Here is a 15,041-nt window from a genome sequence, read left to right as displayed (position 1 = left end):
CTTTCATCGAAACATTGGAATACAAAAGAGCCTAAGGAAGTGATTCACTTTAACTTACTCTTGTGAAACAAAGTCAAGGAATACTTTTAGGGTTTGTATTCCTTCGTTGATCTATGAAAGGGAATGTGTCAAATGTGAGAGAATACAAAACTAGACTAGTAGGATGAATGGAAACCACTAAAACAACAACACTAACAGTCTGATACAAATATGAAAATGCAACATAGAGTATAGATCTAGAAATGGGAATTTGATGTGTACTTGATACTGAAAACTGAGCTTGAATGAGCAGGACAAGAGCATTGGGTGCTTTGGTCCCAGTGATTGAACTAATCTGGAAACTGCAAATCTGCATATTGAGCTAATCTAGACTTTGTTTGTCAAAATCTACACCTGATTGGGGAGGACCAAGGCATTGGACGCTCTAGTCCGGAGGACTAGAGTGTTGGGCACTCTGATCCCCAAGATTTGGACCTTGATTCTACAAATGGACTTGTGATAGTTGACTGAGACTTCCCAAAAAAATTTGGCCTCAACCGAAATCTATACCTGTGCCTGCAATCTAAAAAATGGTGTGTTTGTGGTTGTATAGGGTTTTGCCTTAGTCAAACCCCTTGTTTTAGTGATTTCCACCTCCACAGATATCCGAAATAATATTGAAAAGTGTGTGCACCCTACAATCTCATGTGTTTGTAAGATTCCTATGAGCCAAAATGCAAACTAGAGTTCCACCCTGTGTTTGGAGTAAAAACCCTAAATGAATGTAAATGTAATGCTTCAAATCACAAATGTAATGTAGATCTAAAGCAATAATGTAAATCTGAAAATGAATGATATGTAGATCTAAAACTCACATAGAGATATGAAAATAACATGAAACCATACCAAATCCTAAGGGAGAGGTACAAGTTAATCAATAGTTGGTGATCTCCTTATTATTATTCAATATCTCCTAAGCTTCCATGAATGATGAAAAAGGTTGATGAAGACTTTATGAAAGATATATTTTTTGATTGTAGACTCCACATAAACCTATAACTTCACTTCACACAAGGATCTCCTTCAATTGCTAGCATTGGATCTTCAAATGAGGGAAATAAAAGGTTATATATATGAAACCTTAACTTTAATTTGATCATAGGCCAACCTAGAATTGATGAAAATTGACACAAATCGGGATTTAAACACTATAATACCGCTGAATTAAGCTCCCAAAATTCAGGAAGAAAAAGTCGAGACTAGAATGGTACCATTCTGGTCCGGTCGACTTTTTTCCAAATTTCTAGGGATGTAAGATATTGTGATTATAAAGTCAAATCCAACACTATAAGTCAATCCAAGGTGTTTAGATATGCGAAAATATGCCTTGAAGATGAGGATTGGGACTTTATTAGGATTAATTAAACTCAAATAAAAAGGGTCGCGCTTAGGGTTTAGGACCCAATTTTATAATGTGTGAATTGATGAGAGAGGACTTAAGATTTAATTAAATTAATAATTAAATGCTTAAAGGAACCTTGAAAATGCAAAATTTGCAACGGAACACACTAAGGTGGGTACTAACTTAAGCATGGAATTGAACACCCCTAATTAAGGGTGTACAATTTACGACACTACATTTGACCCCCACTTTACTGGTCATATGACACTACGTGCATATGCAAGCTAGAGTATAGAAAAGTAAACATTCATGGGAAAAAGGATATGTCCATAAAATGTCGAACAAAGCCCCCAACGGTATCTGCAGTACAACGTTAGGAACCGCATCCTACAAAACCACATTGTTAGTTGAAATCACAAAATCACCTAAAATGCTTACTAAGAATGATGAAATTTGAGGGTAGTTATATGCCCCCCTATTTCACCTTGCTAATTAGTGAGTAGAAACAAGGTACCATGTTTACCACATCCAATTGTGCAGGTAATTGATGACAAATGGTCACAATGAGGTCTGATACAAGATCAAAATTAATCGAGGATCATTTGGTGAGAAAGAGATCCAAATCATGATTCAAATGCAACAGATCATGCGAGGATCGAAGCTCTCGAACCCAAGATGTGAAAGATTAAGTGCAAAATACAAAATTAGGGTTTGAAAAAAGAATTACCTTTTAAATAGTGACAAGTATAAATGTATCTTTTTTTTAATGGACAAAAGGAGGAAGAGATCATTATCCAAAGACATCCACCTTTGAGAATAGAGGGGATCTTTGATAAAGATAACATCTTTAAAAAGAGGAGAAGGAAAATAAGAATACACACCTTCTTCAATATTTAGGAAAAAGTGGATTCTTAGTGAAGGATTACACACTTTCACTAAGGAGAGATTTTTCATGAAAGATGTATCATTTCAAACAAATAATAGGTCCTAAACAAGGAACACACATATTCTATGCAATAAATGACATCAAATGAAAGATGCAACTCAACAAAGGAAAGGTGAATCTTTGGAGAAAAGATAAAGGATTGAAATATCATTCTTGCCCTAAAGTATGGAGACAAAGACACCAAAGAGAGGTCATTTATAAAAGAAAAACTCTTCTAAAAGAAGGAATTCATTTTCCTACAAGAGGGATGGGATCCTCAACAGGGATAAGCTCGTCCACAATATAGAAGGGTTCATTGTAAAAGATACCACTCAATAAAGAAAAGGATTTGATGAATGATTATAGACTTCCAACACTAAGGAAGAGGTCGCAACTAAGGATATGTACTTGAGATCCTCATTAGGGATACTTGTTCCAAAAAGAGGAAGGAGATCCCCAACAGGGATATACACCTTCAAAATCAATAAGAGATCCTTATAGAAGACACTACTTCACAAAAGGGAAATTTTTAATCTTAAGAAGTAGAATGTTTGAAATCATTCTTGCCCCTTTACATAGAGACGATAACTGGTACAAAAATAGGCTATTATGTTTCTTCCAAAGTATGATTGCACGTGAAATTGTACTATAATGAATGATTATGAACCCCTAATAAGTAAGCTACCAATGTCACATTGTAAAGAGCAACATAATAACCGCTAATATTATTTAAATATATGATAGATTGGATGAAGAATTTGAATACAAGATGTTAATCTCTCTACAATCAATAAGAGTAAAAAAATGTATAAGATGATAAGTATTTAAATGTCTTGATCAAGAAAGTAGTCTCTAGGAGAAGAATAGGCCTCTAAAACATGATAGATTCAATGATTATGGATAAATGGCCAGCATAATGATGTAATGAAAAGTGGATGATTTGATATGAGTAAAGGCTTAAATTTATAGACTTTAGAAATCCGAAATTGACAGTCGAGATTGGAATTCAAGTGAAGTTGAGATTAAAAGGGAGTGTGGTCCCAGATTTGAAGACTTGCCCCTGTGACAAGTGTCACAAGGACAAGTGGGGTGCAAAGGTAAGTGTGCTCACACATTTGTGAGCACACATGGGGAAGATCATGAAAGGGACATGTCTATGACATGTATAAGGGATAAGATGGCTATGAGGTGAATTGTGAGTCACATGTTGAAAGGTAGAGGCTTGTGAAAATCACATGTCTATGACATGTGTAAGGGGTAGGTTGACTTTCTGAGTCACATGTGGATTTGGGTAGATGTGTAGTATTTAAAAATTGAATAAATACTAACAAGGATTAGGCTTAGCTTAAAGGAGGGGTTAAAAGGTGGATTTGTAGGAATCACTAAATTAGCCTACTTAATTATGGATTAATTTAGCTAATTAGGATTAGGAGTAAAATTGGAATATTCTTAGGGTTGATTTTGATTTATTAAAATAAATCAAACTTTGGGAGGAATGAGAAGGAGGTATTAATTAAATATGATTTAATTAATTTAGGGATAACAATAGAATAATATGATTGATTAAATTATGTAGCGTCCTAAAATTGCGACACTTGCAATTTCGACTGCATTTCGGTCTTCACGATGGCGACGCAACACGCAACCTAAATGGAGACCCCGAAACCTGATTATGACACTGAAAACTGCATTTTCTTGCACCCTGGCCTGAACCTCCTTTGCACCCTGCTGTCCCGGGAGGTGGGACCAGAGCGCCCAGTGCCATGGTCCTGGGGGACCAGGTCACGATGGCGACGCAACACGCAACCTGAATGGAGACCCCGAAACTTGATTATGACACTGAAAACTGCATTTTCTTGCACCCTGGCCTGAACCTCCTTTGCACCCTGCTGTCCCGGGAGGTGGGACCAGAGCGCCCAGTGCCCTGGTCCTTCAGGACCAGGGCGCGCCCTGGTCCCCCAGGACCATGGCGCTCAGCGCCCTGGTCCTTGGGTCCTATTTTGGGCCCGGTCTCTTTTGGACTTCGGGTCTTTATGTTTGCAAATTGGAAAATTATCTTTCCTGGTCGGCCTAAGGTCGGGAAAATCAGTCTATCAGCCCTAAATGACAAGTATATAAACTACATTTTCCTCTCTCATTTGGATAGAGACACACATGATGGAAAAAGCGTGGAAATTATACTCAAGCATTCAAGCATTCAAGCATTCCTTCAAGCAATTGATCATTTCAAGTCTCCATTCAAGGCTAAGTGTTGCATTCAAGACAAGGATTCAACCATTGAAGAGGAGATCACATACTACATGCTACATACAACATACAACAATACAACAAACAACAACATCTATACCTTCGCACATAAGGATACAAACATCCTTACAACAAGGTATTAGTACTTGTTTTACATTACATTTACAGCATTGCTCATTTCTTGGTTAATTCCAAAATCGGGGTTTGACCTAAAGGCAAACCCCTAATCCCTAACCCCCCAATCGTCTTCGCTTTTCTGTGTGTAGGTTGCAGGTACGCGGCTAAAATTGAAGATCTGGAATCCTTGTGCAGAGACGAACAGATCCCCCTTCGTTTCGCGGATTTTTTGGAGGACCGTGGCGCTCGGGCGCCATCGTCCTGACAACTTTTGCTCAAATTTGCAGGACAGCGCTGTATCGACATTTTACTACTAATTCCAGGTCCGCAGCTTCATCCTATATCCCTATCTCAGTTTATAAGCGAATCTTTGTCACTTTCTATGCATTCCCAGCTTAATTCTTCTATCAACATTCTTTACAAAAGAGGGTAGCCTTGCTTTCTTAACCCTTGAAACACATTTAGCATCCAATCTTGCATTGTGTGGGATTGGATCTTGTGGGTTTCAACCCCTCTTTTGAATGTAAAGTCTCTTCCCTAAGTGAAAACCATCAACCCTAGTGAATCTCCCTTCTCTCTCCTTGGAGTTGGAAGAGGGGAGAGCAACTAGGGTTCGATCGCGATTTTTCGCTTTACATTTTGGTGAACCCAACGTGAACATCCTTTCTGATTATTCATAGTTAGATCTGAAAATTGGATTCCTTGATTACATTTCCATGTTTGATCTTTTGCAAAATTTTAGAGGTTAATTGCATAAAAACCCTAAATTTTCTTTTTAGTAATTAAGCTTGTGAAATGTTTAATTATTAATGCTTGTTTCAGATCTGCCCTTCTATTACAAATTATCAATTCATATTTGTGCTTTAATTTTGAAAATTAAGTGGTTAAGTGTCAAAACCCTAATTTTTGAAATCCTCTTGATTCAACCTTTGTCCGACAATTTCACTGATCAAAACATCTCCAAATCAGCTGTAACTTTGGATTCCGCAATAAAATCACAATATCTTTCATCCCTGAAAATTTGGAAAAAAGTTGCGAGGACCGTGTGCACTCCGAGCGCCATCGTCCCCGACATTTTTTCCGAAATTTCGGGAGCGAGATTTTACTGTATTTTCCTGCTAAAATCCAGAATTTTGGCTGATTTTATCAATTTTAACACCTTCAAAATTACAGTCAAAGTTGGTCTTGTGATTGCTTGGATTAAGGCTTCTAAACATTCAAAAATCATCGAAATTGAAATTTTGTGTCAAAATTGTGTTCTTACTGTCCTAAATCTGAAAAGTGTGTTTGCATTCATTCGAAATTTCAGTGCTTTATTCAAATTCTTACAATTTGTGACTTTTGAAATTAAGTGCTTAATTACAACAACTTTAATTTCCGCTTTCAAAATTGAATTTTGCGTGAAATTGAGTCAATTTTTAAATTTCAAAATTTGCATTGCTCTTGACATTCCCTCTAAAATCATAACATTCAAAATTTCAGTTTCCCTCTCTTTTTCAAAATTCAAATTTTTGCATTTTTCGACAATCTTGGTAGGGTTCAATTTCGAGATTGCAACTTTAATTTGGCCTATCTACAGATCGTAAAATCACTCAATTTTTTCAGAGTAGCTCTAAAATCATCATAACTTTCATCCCTGCGAATTTCGAAAAAAGTTGTTGGGACCGTGTGCACTCCGAAGCGCCACGGTCCCTGACATTTTTTCTGAAATTTTGGGAGATTGTCCTGATTGTATTTAACAGCTTAAATCCAGAAGATTGGCTGAATTTACTGAAAATTGCTACCTCTAAATTCAAAACTTTCTCTCTCTCTCTAGTGCATGAGTTTTACAACAATAAGCCCTACTTACACTATTCCCGTTAGACGAAGCCGTAGAATTAAGTCTTTCCGAGGTTTAACTACTGAGTAGATGGAACCTAATTTGAATAGCCTTTTTAACGAGGACATGGGTAATTCCTCTAATCCTCCTAATGATGAAGAAGCTCTCCATGAGGTTTCTGAAGAACAACTTTCGAAATTGGATAACCAATTTGACGATTTTCAACAATGGATGTCTCAAGAATACCCCGATAGTCAAGCTCTTCCTTTAATTGAGGGTCTAAAACGTATGCTTCAAAGTGATAAGAATGGAATTGATATTTTGCGTGGTATTGCACACATTGTGGATTCGAATGTGATGCCTATGAAGAGTTGTGCTGAAAATTTGGGTTATACACAACCTCCTACTCAAGTCAATCATTCTATTCCTTTGATGACTTCTATTGCTAGCATACCTACCTTTACATCAAACATAATGGCTACTTCTACACAAGACATTCCTCCTGTGATCACCAGTCATGGGGGCAATCCTTCTTCTTCAATTAACCCTCTTCCTTCATTTAATCCGACTTCTTCATTCATTCCTTCAATGAGTGTCCCTATTATATCTCCACAAATGAACATGACGCAAGGGGGCAATTCGTTTAACCATTCCATTCCTCCTTGTAGTGTTCCTCCTGTCCAATCATCTCCTATGACTAATTATCATAGAGTCCCACCACCTTACTCTTTACCTTCTTTCAATAACATAACACCTCCATCTCAATCTAACACATCTAATATGAATTCTTCGACTGAAGCGACCATTAACAATCTTGCACAAACTGTCTCCTCTTTACAGCAACAAATTGCCTCTATGAATCAATCTAAGTTTAGTGTGCCCACATTTGATGTTGCGAGCCCACTTTCTCTTGACATTGTTCGAGCTATCCCTCCTAAACATGTTGAAATCCCGCATTTGGAGCTTTATAATGGTAAAGGTGATCCTCTAACACATGTTAAGACTTTTCAAACAATATGTACTGATTTTGCTTATGACCAAAGGTTGCTTGCAAAATTGTTTACTAGAACATTAAGAGACAAAGCCCTACAATGTTATTGCTCGTTGCCTTCTTATTCTATTACTTCTTTCGAACAACTTGCAAATTCTTTCATTCAACAATTTCAAAACAATATAAGTCCTAAAGTTACTTTGATTGATTTAATGCATTGTAAACAAGGTGTTAAAGAAAAAGTGACTGATTTCATTGGTAGATATAAGCATTTGTATGCTCAAATTTCTTTTCCAGTGCCTGACAATGATATTCAAAGAATCTTCATTTCTAATTTACAAAAAGATATTCGAGACAAACTTCTGTTTTCTGAGTTTACTTCTTTCCAACAGTTGTGTGCAACTCTTCACAATTATCAACTGACTGTGAGTCAAATGGAACAATCGCATCCTATGGCTCCGAGTGATAAGAGTGATAGCAGTCAACAACCATTTGGGAAGTTTAAACCGAACAGAGATTCCATCAAATTCAATGAAAACATCATCAACAACAATGTGAATGCAGCATCAGGTGTGCCTCCTATTTCTAAATTTTTCAAGAAAGAAAGAAAGTATACTCCTTTGAATGAATCATTGCATAGTATTATGAATAAGTTATTGGAACAAAATGTGCTTACTCTTCCTCCTATAAGACAAATTGATCCTGCAAAGATTACTTCACCTTATTTTGATAACAAAGTTTTTTGTCAATTTCATCGTCAGCCTGGGCATGATACTGAAAAATGTTTTTCTTTAAAGGGTAAAATTCAAGATTTGATTGATAATAATACTATTTCTGTTTCTGGAGTGAATGATAAAGGCAATACATCTGTAGCTCCTCCTAACCAAAATCTTCAGATTTTCACTGATCCATTACCTTCTCATACCTCTAATGCAATTGAGGCTAATGATTCCTCTCTCTCATCTGATGGTCTTGTGTCTATGACTCCGAATGTGATTAACTTTGTAGAGCAGCAAGAAAACCCTAAAGAACCTTCCATCACATTTGATTCCAGTGAAACCATTAGGGCACCTGATGGTCCTTTATACATAGTTGCAAAAGTCAAGAATACACCTTGCCGTGGAGTGCTTATTGATCCTTCGTGCATGATTAATGTTATTACTGAAGAATTTCTTTTTACTTTGCAATTGAATCAAGTGATTTATGACAAAACAGATGTGATTGTGAAACTATTTGATGCATTTTCTTCTCCTGCAATTGGTTCTATTACATTGCCTATTGAGGTCCATAACAAATCTCTTGATGTGAACTTTGCTATTATTCCATCTTCCGAACAATTTCGTGTGAAGCTTGGCTATCCTTGGCTATCTTCCATGAAAGCTATTGCTTCTCCTATTCATAAGTGTTTGAAATTTCCCCATAATGGTGAAGTTGTTACTGTCAATCATAGTCTCTTTAAACCAGCTGAAAGAACTTCTAGCGTTCCTATTGATTACTTTTGGCCTAAACAATTCCAATCTCTTCCTCCGCGAAGTGATCATCTTTTCAAATCTTATCAAAAGTGGAAAACAGATATGATCCTATCTCTAAGTGAACCTAGAACACCTAAACTTGATATTCCTATCATTCTTGAGAAGGAAGTTCTTCCTTTGAAAGATAAAACTAATGTCTTTCCTCAAGAAGATTCCCAACCCGTTCCCATGGATGTGATTATGTCTATGCCTAATAAACCTCCTAAGAGTAGACCTATACCTCCTCGTCATGATGGACTTGGTCTTCTTCCTAAACCAAATATTCCTCCTTTGTATGGAGCAGTCCCTCCTCCTTCTTTTTATAGAGAGAAGAGACCTTCTTCTTCTCCTATTATCCAGCCTAAGAGACCACAACCTAAACACCCAAGTGATAAGGATGAGAACATTCCTCCTCCTCAATCTTCTCCACTTCCTACTAAGACTAGACGAAATCGTTCTGCACGTGAACGCCGACGAAAGCGTCATCTTAGAGCTCAAGCAGCTGCTTCTCAAACTTTGCAATCTCCAAAAACACCTTCAACAAGCATTATTCCATTTTCTCCAAAATCTCCAAAACATAAGATGCATGATGGTCTTGATCCTGTGCGAATCAAAGACCCTATTTTTATAAATCTTGATGAAAATGTTATTCATGATAAAAATGCTACTTCTCCTGTTCATTCTGATAGTGAATATGAACTTGTTGATATTGATAACCATTTATCTAATGAATTTTCTAAAGCACTTATCCTAGCTCCTAGACAAGAACACCGCGGCTTGGGATATGAACATAGCCCTTGTTTGGATCTTGTGATAGCTCCATCTGCTGTGTTGGATGTTCCTCCTCTAGCGTGTTCCCTACCTTCCCGAAACATTGATCAGCAAGATCGGGGGGTAGATGACGTGCTAGACTAGTTACATTAGCATAGCAGATTCTCTCCTCCTCTCTTGTGTTACTTCTTCTATATGTTATTCTCATTCTTCTATTTGTTGTCCTTAGTGTTGTCTACTTGAGGACGATGCAAAGCATTGAGATCTCTTTTGGTCTCTCTCATGTTGACTCAAAAGACACATGTGTTCCCTTCTTCTAGGTGACCTTCCTTGATTGGGGAATGAAGAACAATTATGCATACATACATATGATATACATGTATTATCATACAGCATACTGACCCCAAGGAAAGCGAAGTCACCTCGTGCTTTGTGTTTTGTGTCTATTATCCTTGGGTTTATCTCACACTTGGGGGCTAAATCCTTGCGATAACGTGCTCCTTTCCTTTCTCATTTCTTATGTGTATCACTACGTTAAAACAATCACCCCCGTTGAGGCGTGTGCGATCGCTTTAACGTAGGGGGGCATACACCCTGTCTATCCCTTCAGGATACATGAAAATTTCTTGGCGAACTTAGCTTTGCCTTGAAAATTTTTGGTATTTCTCTTGCATGACTCATAGTGAGGGAACCTTACTACTGACAGTCATGGTTCTCCCTCGTGATCTCCCCTTTTACTTTGTCAATCGAAGTCATAAGATCCTTAGTCCACTGGGGGCTTGGTGTGTCTTGCCTCCTTGACGTGGTGAAAGTCTTTCAATATTGTTTCCTTGTACTTTACCGGAAGTATGAGCATACATACTCCCGCTAAAGTGGGGGCTAAATGTAGCGTCCTAAAATTGCGACACTTGCAATTTCGACTGCATTTCGGTCTTCACGATGGCGACGCAACACGCAACCTAAATGGAGACCCCGAAACCTGATTATGACACTGAAAACTGCATTTTCTTGCACCCTGGCCTGAACCTCCTTTGCACCCTGCTGTCCCGGGAGGTGGGACCAGAGCGCCCAGCGCCCTGGTCCCTGGGTCCTATTTTGGGCCCGGTCTCTTTTGGACTTCGGGTCTTTATGTTTGCAAATTAGAAAATTATCTTTCCTGGTCGGCCTAAGGTCGGGAAAATCAGTCTATCAGCCCTAAATGACAAGTATATAAACTACATTTTCCTCTCTCATTTGGATAGAGACACACATGATGGAAAAAGCGTGGAAATTATACTCAAGCATTCAAGCATTCAAGCATTCCTTCAAGCAATTGATCATTTCAAGTCTCCATTCAAGGCTAAGTGTTGCATTCAAGACAAGGATTCAACCATTGAAGAGGAGATCACATACTACATGCTACATACAACATACAACAATACAACAAACAACAACATCTATACCTTCGCACATAAGGATACAAACATCCTTACAACAAGGTATTAGTACTTGTTTTACATTACATTTACAGCATTGCTCATTTCTTGGTTAATTCCAAAACTGGGGTTTGACCTAAAGGCAAACCCCTAATCCCTAACCCCCCAATCGTCTTCTCTTTTCTGTGTGTAGGTTGCAGGTACGCGGCTGAAATTGAAGATCTGGAATCCTTGTGCAGAGACGAACAGATCCCCCTTCGTTTCGCGGATTTTTTGGAGGACCGTGGCGCTCGGGCGCCATCGTCCTGACAACTTTTGCTCAAATTTGCAGGACAGCGCCGTATCGACATTTTACTGCTAATTCCAGGTCCGCAGCTTCATCCTATATCCCTATCTCAGTTTATAAGCGAATCTTTGTCACTTTCTATGCATTCCTAGCTTAATTCTTCTATCAACATTCTTTACAAAAGAGGGTAGCCTTGCTTTCTTAACCCTTGAAACACATTTAGCATCCAATCTTGCATTGTGTGGGATTGGATCTTGTGGGTTTCAACCCCTCTTTTGAATGTAAAGTCTCTTCCCTAAGTGAAAACCATCAACCCTAGTGAATCTCCCTTCTCTCTCCTTGGAGTTGGAAGAGGGGAGAGCAACTAGGGTTCGATCGCGATTTTCCGCTTTACAAATGAATCAAGGGATAATTAATTAAATATTTATTTAATCAATTTTATGTGTCTACATTTTGCCCCTCTTTGATATAGCAGCATGAAGTGATTTTATATCAAAGAAGATTAAAACATAGTGGATAGAAATAGATAAGGACTAGTATCATGATGCCCCAGTCATTGGTGGGTTGAGGAAGGATGACGAGGAAGCCACATGGTATGCCCCCTTGAGAGGACATGTGGGTTCCCAAGAACACGGGTGTGCTCTTGAAATGAATAGGACTATAGGATAAAAGGGAAAAAGGGGAGGGATAGATTAGGTGAATAAACTGAAGCCTCTGGGGAAAATTGGAGATGGAAGGAAAGAGAATATAATGGGGTGAATGGAAGGCTGATGATGTAGTACCCCTACCCTAGTCAGCTTTGTAAAATCGGTTTGACTTTGGTTGACTTTTTATGTGGCAATTTTGAATGGTTGAATTACCATGAGGTAATGTTTAGTCAGATATTATGATTATTGTGTGTATCTGTTAATGTGCTTTCGTATTGATTCTTATGTAAGTTTAAACTGTCCTCCTGATTCTTGTTATTAATCTCAAGCTAACATCTTCATTTTATATATATATATATATGCTTGTGTGACTCTTGGTTGCAGGAGATTGCAGGTACAGTACCGCCTAGGTGTAAGGTTCGTCTTCACTTGGATTCACAGGGTTGAGTATACCTCTTTTGTCCTTAGAATTTGGGTTAGGTGGTTGTAAAACCTTCAGTTTACCCTAGTCATACTCAAATGAGCGTCGCTTGTGTTCCGTCAGTTTTCTTTTCATTTGGATTTGCGGGTCGGGTAATTGGTTGGCTTACTTGGTTTGCGTGTTTGACGTGTGGTAAATAAAGTATTTAACCCTAAGTATTTATTTTGATTTAAAGTGTTCATTTATGCATTAGTAATTGAGGAATTAAAATAAATAGGATTCTTTTATGTGATTAATCATTAATTAAAAAGATCACCCTATTTATGTTTGTAGTGAGTTTAATTTAATGGTTAATTTTAAATAACGAATTTATTCAGTTTAAGCATTTTAAAAAGGAAAGATTTAAATTTATTCGAAATAGAAATAATTTAATCTCTTTTGTTTTTTGGAATAGAAAGATTAATTTTAGTTATTTAAGAAAATCAATTTTGATTAGAAAAGTGAGTTTTATTCATATTTATTTTATATAGTGTGTAAGATTGATTTTGAGAATTTAATTTAATTAAAAATATTTTACCCACATTAATATTGTGAAATGCAACTATTAGCTTTGTTAATTAAAAATTAAATGAGGGAGAAAAGCATTTCTTTTAATTAACTAAATTTATAATCTCAATGCATAAACAATTCAACTATGAGATAATTCCATAAACTTAATTAATTAATTAATTAAATTAAGTTGCAAGCTGCATGATATTATAAATATATTTTTATTTAAATTTTAGTGGAAAAATAAATGAAGATTAATTGTATTTATTGTTTCTTTGAATTTTAAATAAATAAAAGAATAAATAAATAAATAAATGAATGAATAAAAGAACTAATTGGAATTAAAGTATTGTTTTAATTCTTTATTTAGAAAATTAATTATTTTGCATGAGAAAAAAGAAGAAAGAATAATGATTTTTAATTATTGCATGTTAGTTTATCTTTTGCATAAAATTAGAAAATAAAATAAAATTACTTTTATTCTAAATTTAGGTTTTTGAGAAAAACTATTGAACCTAGAATTTTAGTTTAAAAACGGGATAGGTCATTATTTTAGTTACACGGGAATGGGTCTGGAATTTAGGTGAAGGAATTTATTGGAAGTTTATTGAAAAGTTAGGGCGCTTCTACAGATTTCTTCCAGGAAAGCTATACCAGGTTGGATGAATTCTTAATTGTGGGTTTTTAGTAGATATTTCTATTTTTCTTTGTTTGATGTGTGTGTATAAAATTATTGTCGAATATAAACCCTCTTCTGGTGAATTCGAGTTTTGTTTTAAAATCCATGCTTGATGTGTTTTTCTAGTTTATGGGAAGGATGTAATTTTGAAAACATTGAGAAAATTAATTTATTCTCTCTGGTTTAATTCGTATTAATAGTCCTTTAAATAAATCTTGTGGTTTTCTAGAAATAAATTTAATTGTGAATTAAATTTATTTGATTATCTAAATTTTTTTAAAAAAAATTTGTTTGAAATAAAATTATGTGAAGGAGTTTTCAATTTATATGAAATTTTAAAATTCTATGGGAATTATGTAAAATGATTTTTTTTTAGGAATTTGGAAATTAATTTAAAAAAATAAAATAAAATAAAATATATATATATAAAAAGGTAGGGCATACTACCTACGGTAGCATCCGCTACCGGCGGTAGTACACAGTACTACCGACAGTAGCAGTGCTACCGGACGGTAGTACTAGCTACCGACAGTAGCATAGGCTACCGTGCTTGGGGCAAAGGAAATTTTTAATGTTTTTTTTAACTCCTGTGCATACTGCGGTATGGTTGTTTTGGGTTTCGTACCCAGGGGTTGGGTAAATAAAATAAAATTATGTGTTATTTTATATATATGTGTATATATATATTAGATGTGTTTTCTTTATGGTGGTTATTATATTATTTTACTGTTATTTAAATACTGGTTATGAGTTGATATATGAATTTGTAATATAATTATAAAGTATATTATATATACATATATACGATGTATATATATAGGTATGCATACAATTATATTATAGTTATAAAATCAGTTTATAGTTTGAATGTTTCAGAAAAGCTTATTTTTTTTATAATGGATAATTATGTTAAATACTTTAGGAGAATTATTTCTATGAGATCTTATTTAACTTATTGGACAATTGGCAAGTTGATTTATTTGTATTAAATAGTTGTACTTTCTTATTGTCTGGAAAATCTTTGTTTGCAAGTTGTTTATGTTTTTTGTTGTTTTAAAAATAAAAAAAATTTGCATGTATTAAGATCTTGTGTAAATGGTCTTTGCAGTCAAGCTTAATTTCATTGCAATTCTGGTTGAGTTGTCATTGTGTCCCATGTTGATATGTTTGTTTGGACCCTATCATTTGGTTGGTTTGGGGTACCTGTTTATGTCTTCAGTTTCTAGTTTGGTTGTTGCCTTGTGATGGTGTTTTAAATGGTCCTATCCTTTATGCGGGTGTC

Source organism: Cryptomeria japonica, chromosome 6, assembly GCF_030272615.1.
Source record: "Cryptomeria japonica chromosome 6, Sugi_1.0, whole genome shotgun sequence".
Classification (NCBI taxonomy): domain Eukaryota; kingdom Viridiplantae; phylum Streptophyta; class Pinopsida; order Cupressales; family Cupressaceae; genus Cryptomeria; species Cryptomeria japonica.
The sequence above is the reverse complement of the archived record's forward strand: the minus strand, read 5'-3'. Positions refer to the sequence as shown.